The 9531-nt window shown below is 35.2% G+C and overlaps 1 long non-coding RNA gene and 1 other non-coding gene across 2 annotated transcripts; both read left to right on the top strand.

Annotated features, from left to right (window-relative positions):
* On the top strand, positions 1 to 107 carry LOC147947019 (small nucleolar RNA R71). Its single transcript, XR_015595646.1, has one exon. It is a non-coding gene; the product is annotated as a small nucleolar RNA R71 (small nucleolar RNA).
* Positions 108 to 5816: 5709 nt separating this feature from the next.
* Positions 5817 to 6510, top strand: LOC147947018 (uncharacterized). Its single transcript, XR_015587100.1, has 2 exons — positions 5817 to 6020; positions 6184 to 6510. It is a non-coding gene; the product is annotated as an uncharacterized LOC147947018 (long non-coding RNA).
* Positions 6511 to 9531: the final 3021 nt, after the last annotated feature.

Raw genomic sequence — 9531 nt, 5'->3', positions numbered from 1 at the left:
AATCCATGGTGGGGACACTGAGTTTGGAATCCTTTAAATCTCTCCCATGCCTCACAAAAGCTTTCATTATTTCTATGTGCAAAACTTGAGATTTCATTCCTCAACCTAGCAGTACTTGCATTGGAGAAGAATTTGGCCAGAAAAACTTTCTTGCAAGCATCCCAGGTGGTTAGGTGCATCCTCAGCACCAATGTGTCGAGGTCTTTGTTCATGGTTATCTTGTTGCTCCATGATTACTTGATCCTCTTGTTCTTGTACTACTCTTCTTCTATGATGTCTCAAACCCCTTGGTGGCCTGTTGATGTTGTCAAGAAGTCCTTGGAGATTGTGATTACCCTTTGACCTTGTTTGCATCAACAACCAGATTGGCAACTTGGACAAGCACTCGGTCGAGCACAGGCTCGAGTGGACGGTCGAGCTGACTGAAAGGAGACGTGCAAATATACTCGGGACGTGGCTCGATCACTAACTCGATCAGCACTCGGTCGGGTGTGAGCTCGAGTTGGTGGTCGAGTGGTACCTGAAATGCAACAGAGACAAGCAGAGGAAAAATTCGAGATTAGTAATGAACAAGTGAGTGAAAGAACTTAATCTTAGTCTAATATTGACCCTAATTGTCACAAATAAACACTCAAATGGGCAATGACGCCAAATTGAAACGAGTTCCTTTCTTGTGTGTGTGTGAAATGGAATGTGAATGAATGATGTGATGATGATGATGAAAAATGGTGAAAGCAGGGTGTTTCAATTCCCCTTATGCAATTGTAGTATAAGAGGTATCAATCCTAAATGAGTGAATGCAAGCAATCAAGGTGTGCAATACTTGTCTAAGTTAAGCCAATTATAGAGGGTGTTTGTCACTAACAACCTATTGCAGAATGTAAAATGCAGAATGTAAAAGCTGAATGGACAAGATACTAAATGTAATGGAACAGAATGATTATGACAATAATGAAACTAGAACAGAGATCAAACTATAGTAATGCAGGTAATGAACTAATGCAAGGAAAGTAATGAACAGGAAACTAAATGAATGCAAGAGAAATACAACTAGAATGAAATAAGAAACAAGACAGGACAGCCACAAATCATAAACAAGAGTTCTGGGAATGAACTCGAGCAAGCACTCGATCGAGTGTAGATCGAGTGCAGGGTCGAGCTGGACAAAAACGTAAAACAGAGCAATGCAAACAAAACAGAGCAAGACAAAAGTAAATCAAACAACGATCAAACAACAGGATTTAGACTAGGAAATCAATAGACAAGGAAGGTCTTAGGGATGGATTCATGGGCTGAACTTAGATTGTGGTTATCTAACTTGATCAACAAACCTCAATCAACATGAGCTAATCTCTAGACAATAATCTCGAAGAACATGTTAATCCACTCTCATGGCAAAAACAATCAAGCTAATATATTTCTAGACTTGTTCTCACAAAGTAAAGAATCTATACAAGCAAGCATTAAGCAATATGTCAAGAATCAAACAAGACTTCTAATCTCTTAGCAAGCCTAATGATAATCTCTAGATCTAGCCTTATCTATGCACCTTAGACATTGGTGTGATGCTAAGAAGCTTGAGATCAAACCCTACCCTCTCAGTTATAGGATCAGCATTAAGAACATCTAGCCTAGAAGAGATCTACAACAATCAAGCTTGAACAAATCAAATAACCACAACATCCATCCAGCCTAAACCATCCCTAAGAGCTAAGGAAACTACTCACAATTACACATGATGAACAGCAAAGTCATAAACCCAGAAAAACAAGAAACTTGCATGATTAGAAAGATAAAACAGAGATCTACAATATTGAAGAAGGAATCAAACTCGAATTCTTGATACTTTGAAAGTTATGAAACAAACAAGTATGAAGAATCTTGTGTTTTTTCCTTCAAAAGAGGTACAAGATCTAAGAAAATAAAATTGCAAAAAGCATAAATTCCCAAAAAGGGTAAAATACTAGGTTTGAGAATATCTAAAAAGCTGCTCTCCGGTGGCTGCAGGGTACAAGTTTCTTAAATAGGAAAAAGGAGGGGAAGCCCTAAAAATGCTAAAAGACAAAATAGCCAGGCGGCTCGGCCAACTCGACCCGGTGCTCGGTCGAATGACCGGTCGAGTTGGGTTTTCTTGTGCTCTTTCCACTCGGTCAAGTCACTCTCAGCACACGGTCGAGTGTCTGGTCGAGTGGGCAGTCGAGTGGGACTCCAGACCTTGGTTCTCCAGCCTTAACTCCTTTGCTTTCTCCTCATGATTGCTTCACTTCTCTTCAGCATTGCTTCTATGCTCCTTAGGCTCCAAAATCACATGTTTATGCAAGAAAAGATGCAAATGCAATGCAACTACACTCTAATGCAAGAACAATCCTAAAACTATGCAATAATGGTCAAAAAGGATAGCAAATGATGAAAAAGATGTGAATATATTAACGGAAAACAGGGTAAAATATATGAACATCAGTGGTGTTGGTCGACACCAGTTATTTCTGGTTCGACCAGTTCGATTTAATTGTCGATTTTGGTTGGTTTGGTTTATGGAAAACAATGGAACCAAGTATTAAAGGGGAAAAATCGACCTAGGTCGTGTTTTGGTTGTTTGTCGCCGCTTGAAAACAAAGAGAAAAGGGAGAGAAACAGTTCTTATTTATGATTTTTGTGAGATTTCAAGGTTTTTTTGGTGAGATCTTGCTGTGGGAGTGAGGATCCAAGGCTAGGAACATGTTAGAAGCTTTCTAGGAGGGTTGGATTCGTTGCTATTGGTTGGAATCTTCCTGCAAAGAGGTGAGCGCTTGACCATGGCTGATCTAAGCTTGTGATTCCTTGTTCTTGCTTGTTTGTTGCTGTTTTGTGTGTTTTTCTTGCTGGGAGTGATTGCTATAGGTTCCTACAAACGTATATGGCTTGGGTTTTGAGTATTAGGCGATTTGGTGGAGTTTGGCGGCAAGATTCGACTCTCGGCTTCGTGCGGATCGCGGTTGCAGAGGTAGTGTCCATCGACACCAATTGGTGTTGGTCAACACCAGTGAGAGGCATCGATCGACACTGTGGGGTAGTGTCGGTCAACACCAAGAGCCAGTGTCGGTCAACACTCGGCTGGTGTAGGTCGACACCTTCCTTCCAGCGGGATGATGTTTGTTTTCCTGGTTTGTATGCTTTGTTTGTTGATTGTTTGGAACATTGGTATCACAGTTGCTTGTGTGTATAGCCCAGTAGATGGGAGGATTGCCTCACTGAGTATTTATCAAATACTCATGCATCTCAATTTGTGTTTGTGGTGCAGGTAAAGGCAAAGTGTGATCCTGGAATCAAGGCAATGAAGAGGAGGATGTTCTAGGGACTCGATTGGTTTTTGTCTGGCATTGCTAGGTTACTAGAGTTGGGTCATCAAAACATTGCTAGGTTGCTGGTTCTATATTTCTTGATGTTTGGTTATTGGAATTGTCATACTTTGATTATTGGTTATTTAATTATTGGATAATGATTGGGTTATTGGTATGGTTTATGTTATCCGCTGTTGTGTGTTGTGGTTAGGAGGCTAGTGGGTATGAGACCCCTAGCTGTAGAATATTTATTTATTATTATTTTATTATTATTATTATTTATTATTTAAAAAAAACGGGTCGGGTCGTTTCAGTTCCGCCACTTTCCTCTCGCCATCACCTACTTCTCCATCTTCTAGAGCATTGGATACTTCTCCCGCTCCTCCCTGTGTGCATCAAATACTTCTCTGGCGGATCCAGTTAGCCTTGAATCTATAATCACTGATGTTGGTTCAGATTCCGTCCATGTTGGACGATGTTTGATCACCGGCTCTGTTTCCAGCGTTGCTCGAGGCTGCCCTAAACCTCAACCTTTAGTCATTTGTGTTGGCTCAAAAATTGTCTTAAAGTCTCAACGTTTGGTAACTCCCCAGCTACCATTTGAGGTTCTTGTGTCTAAAGCATTTTCTCCCATGGGGTTGGTCTTGTTAGGTTGTTTTAACATTGCTCCTGGTTCCTATCAAGCTTTGTTATGCTTGTGTCTCTATCTTTAATTTTTGATGGCTATTGTATTTAATTTTCCAAGACTGCATTTCAGATGTATCCGATAACATATCCTCATGTAACTTTCTAGTTTGAATGAAGACACTACAAGAAAACCTGCATTTTGGGACTACATTTTGTGACTACTTATTCACTCGCAAAATAAAGTAACGCTTTTGAAACTATTTTGCGACGACTTAACGACTACAAAAAAAATTGGAGAGAAAACGTCGCTTATTAACGACGAAACATAAAGGTCACAAAAGAGTCTTAAATTAGCGACTACATTAGGACTCTTTTGCGTCGAAAATAAATTCGTCTCAAAATGGTCACAATTTGCGACTACTTTGTGACCAGCTATATAGTCGGTACAACAAGTTGCAAAAACGTCGTATATTGAGGACTTATTTGCGTCCATATTTTTACCCCTATTTAGTAACAAAGAAGTCACAATTTGCAACGATATAGTGACTGATATCTGAAGACTTTGCGACTAACACCTGATTTAGCTACTCTTTTAAGACTGTTTACCCACTCTCTATATTTTTTTATTTTGAAATTTCACATTTGAGATTCATTTACATGTTTAGATTGATGTTTATGCTTTTTTTGCTCACTTTATCAATAATAACTTTCTCAAAGTATTAATCTTCAATGATTATAAACTAAACATCCATAAGTTCAAAATTTATCTTAAGTGTTACATGTTCTTTTATGAGAATGTGTTGCAATGAAGAAAAATTCAAAACTAAGTGATGTAAACATTGTTTTACTAAATCTTACTATTACATGTACTTTATACTACTACTATGAGTTCTCTTTAGTGATTTATATAAACAGTTTTTCTCATAATGTGTAGAATTCAAAATTTTTATTTTGTGACATATATATTGTAGTCTTAAAATGGTCACATATTGCGACTTATTTGCCACTATATTACGACTATCTCAATTTGTCACTCTTTTGCTACCAATTAAAGACATGTTTTGCGACGATATTGTGACTGATATCTGAAGACTTTGCGACTAACATCTGATTTAGCTACTCTTTTAAGACTGTTTACCTACTCTCTATATTTTTTATTTTGAATTTTCACATTTGAGACTCATTTACATGTTAAGGTTGATGTTTATGCTTTGTTTTGCTCACCTTGTCAATAATAACTTTCTCAAAGTATTAAATTTCAATGACTATAAACTAAACATTTATAAGTTCAAAATTTATCTTGAGTGTTACATGTTCTTTTATGAGTAATACATACACAAAATCTCTATAAAACTCTTGTTTATCAATGTTTTAAACAAAATATTTGTTTTTTCTGTTACATGTACAAGTGTTACATGTGGTTTCAGGTTAAACTTGTTAGTTATGACTAATTTGCTACAATTTTTGGGACTTCTTTGCCTCGTTTTAGCAACTCCTTGAGATTTAAAAAATGTAATTTGACATTATTGAATGACTAATATGTTGAATTAACCATTTTGTCTTGATTTTAATTAATACATTTATATATTCTTTTTAACTATCGTATATATTCAAAAATTGAATTCAGTCAAAAAATTCAGAATATTTTATTTATAAATCTAATCAGTTTAAATTAAAATTAGATATAATACTTTATAAATCCTCAACTCCTAATTTCGAAATTATGACACAAAATGATGCCAAATTACCATAATTTACCAAAAGGAAAAAAAAAAAGTAATTTACCAAAAGAAAAAATAAGAAATTCATCTCATTGGCTAATCTTAAATGGCAAGGATTGTCTTTTGGTGTGTCATCCACCGTTGATAGATTCAATCCAATAGACAAAATTCATCTTTGTTTTTCCTTCCCTTCTATTCCTTCCTTCCCTCATCGTATCTAGTAAATCAATTTTGTTTGTTTCCTTCTTCTTTCTCTCCTCTTTTCTTTTCTCTAGGTTTTGCCCACTTCTCTTCTTTGTCAAGTGAAATCGAGAAAGAACTGCAACTACGTCGCTAAAGATGGTGGAAACAAGTTTGTCTCTTTCTCTCTTAATATTCTTCTCAATCTACTTATATGTATGTGTATTTGCTTGAGATTAGAGCTCGTAATGGTTTTGCTATTCAGATCTAGTTTCCCAACACATCTTTACTGGAATTCCTACGTGTTTTAATTATCTTTTTGGTTTGTATTTTAGATTTCATCGGTAGATCTAAACAATCAGTATCAAGAAGGACGACATAGGAGATACTGGAAATGGAGGACCACCGTTGAAGATGCTTGCGCCGTTCACCACTGCCGCATCTCTGTCTCTGGCTGCTGCATCTCCATATCCGGCCGCCGCATCTCCGTCTTCGGCCACCGCATCTCCGTCTCCGGCCACCCACCGTTTTGTTCTCCGTCCCTCCGTCGATGATGCTAATAAATAAATATAGTCAATAGATATACAAATAAAATTATTGTATTTTCGAGTTGTAATGAGCTTAATTACAAATAAAATTATTTTTGATTTCCTTTTCTATGATATAATAAATCTTTTTTTTTTTGTTTTTTCTTCTGTAGTTCGTCGCAAAAACGTTAGTATTATGTGACATGAAATACCGTCAAAATTTAGTCTCTGTCTTGAGTCACAAAATATTCACTATAGATATACGTAACTAATTAGTCTCTAATATATGACTACATACTAGAGTATTAACATAGTCTCAAATTTAAGACTCTAAAATGAGGTCACATAGTAGTCGGTATTTTGCGACTATCTTGGGACCAAAAAAATTTGCGACCAATTTTTAACGACCATCTCAAATAGTCGCAAATATGTTGTCGTATATAACATATTTGCGACTATTTTGGGACGAAATTTGGAGTCATAAATAGCATGTTTTCTTGTAGTGAGAATTTGGTGCACAAAAAAAGAGACATTATTTCAATGTAATAGATAATCATCACTCATGTAAAATTAATATTTTAAAACACTCCCCTTAATTATTCAATGTTATGAACTTGTTATAGCGGGCTGCACAAGAAAAAAACTTGTTATAAGTTATAACATATCAAAACTAAATCCGGTAACAAATGATATTATTCTGCCTAATAAGTTTATATATGTTGACATTTAAGATAATATTTTCTCTGATTCAAATTAGTTTTCGTTTTAAATTGTTTCACACAAATTAAAAAAATAGATGGTACCCTTGTTGGACTATTAGAATTCCAAAGTATGTAATATTTTAATTGTTTAATAAGAAATACATAAAATAATGTTTTAGTGAAAGTGATACTGGAAAACGAGAACTACGACTAAAAATGAAACAAAAGATTAATTATAAAATGATAACTATTTTGAAATGGAGAAAGCATGTAATAGTCATTATTCTTCATATCATTTCTTGGCTAGTCAAACAATCAAAGATAGTCTATTTGCTAGTCAATGTTCAACTATACTATACACCTTTTATCGAAACAAATTAATTGAATATCAACAACATGACAATTACAAAATCTTATATAAAAAGAAAAATATATTTTTTAGATATGTTACTACATATCTATAAAAGTCTTTACATTTTAGATTTAACTCCATACTCTATAAATTATGTGATTTATGTTGTAAGAAACTAGTCATCATCAAATTATCGAAGGATCCACATTTCTAGTCCACATGACGCATGCCCATGAATCTTTTTCAACAAATGAGTTGCAGGTAATTCATCTACATAATTCTATTCTTGTTTACATTATAGTATTTTTCGGCTATTCTAGATAAATAACAATTTGTATTCAATTGTGTTTTGCCTTTTCCAATTATAATTTATAAAATATTTATTTTCAAATATAATATATATATATATATGAATGTATAACATATATAAAATATTTTAAAACACATAATAATATTTATGAGAATATCTATACTATGATTTGTCATTTGAAAGATGACTTTGAGATCAAGCACAACGTCAACTTAGTGCATCATAAACTATCGTGGTTTTTTCTGATTCATTGTGGATTTGAATACTCACTCTAGCATGTATATCTTTAGTATATATATATATATATATATATATATATATATATTTCTTACATTTCCTTCAAGTTTATAAGTTTTTCAAATTTGTGAAGCTACAATTTGATACCTAGCCTACATAACTTGTATTATATCTAACAAATACTATTTAGGATTTAAAGGTGTGGGAGTATTTTACAAATACAACATTTACTCTCTAATTTTCATGATTTTTGTTTATTTTCTACAGTTATATTAATTTTTGTCTATAATAGTGTAACGCCCCGACCGCCACCTTTTGGTGGACTCACATTTCTTAATGAGTCTCACGTTCTTTCACTAGGTCCGTGAGGTCATCCATATCCGACAGTCGGTATGCTACGTCCAGGAGGGTTTAAGACTTTTTTTACCGTCCTTACAAATCACCACATGATCTTTCGCTGTGTTTTCTCCTCACTCGCATAGTTCCGAAAATCACTTCCCGGAAGGTCACTCATCTTGAGACTACTCCAGCTCAATCACGCTTAACTCTGGAGTTCTCTCAGGACCCTTGACCGAAAAGATAATTGCACTTTGGTGACATAGGTGGCAAAATCAATTCTTTTAAACATCTTCGCAACTCTCTGAAACAAAGGTGTTATAATTCACCCTCATTAACAGATCACAATGTCCTCGCTGCACACCAAGACCATCACCCCGTGTGAGTCCACTCGAATTCACACTCATCTGGGTTCGGATTTGATACCACTTGGTGCCCCGACCTTCACCTCTTAGTAGGCCTCATTTCCAATCCCAGTCCATGGTCCCACCTTCCTTAATGATTCTCACGTCCTCTCACTAAGCCCATTAGCCAATCCATATCCGACGGTCGGTTTGCTACGTCTTGTAGGCTTTTATAGACTTGTTTACCGTTCCTATAAATCACCAAATGATCTTTCCCTGTGTTTTGTCCTTACTCGTACAGTTTCAACAATCACTTCCTGGTAGGTGACTCATCATCAGACTACTCCAGCTCAAGCATACTCAACTCTGGAGTTCTATTAGGACCCTTAACCAAAAAGATAAGTGTCGTTTGGTGACATAGGTGGCCAAATCAATTTGTTTAAACCCATACATGTCCTTAAACCAGGGTGTCACAATTCACCCCTACTAGTAGATCGCAAAGTCCTCGTTGCACACCAAGACCGTCACCCCGAAGGTGTGAGCCCATTCGGCTCCACACTAATTCTGATTTTGGAAATAAACTCTATGAGTCAAGATTTTATCATGAATAAATAGATTAATTATTTTTACATATATATATATATATATTTCTAATTATTTATTCAGAATAGTATATCTACAAATATTATATTTTTTAAAGCTAATAATATCAGATATTGATAATTATGATAGAACTCTGACTAATAGAGTTTATACCAAAAACTGGACAATAAGTAGTCAAGAAAACAGTGGATTACATATTTGACTAAGTTCTTGTAATTAAATATTTTTCAATAAGTAGTCAAATATGACATAAACTCTAAGTCAGTTTACAAT

The sequence above is a fragment of the Camelina sativa genome, chromosome 3 (assembly GCF_030686135.1).
Source record: "Camelina sativa cultivar CO46 ecotype springtype chromosome 3, ASM3068613v1".
Taxonomy (NCBI): Eukaryota; Viridiplantae; Streptophyta; class Magnoliopsida; order Brassicales; family Brassicaceae; genus Camelina; species Camelina sativa.
This window is presented reverse-complemented; position numbering and strand designations above follow the sequence as displayed.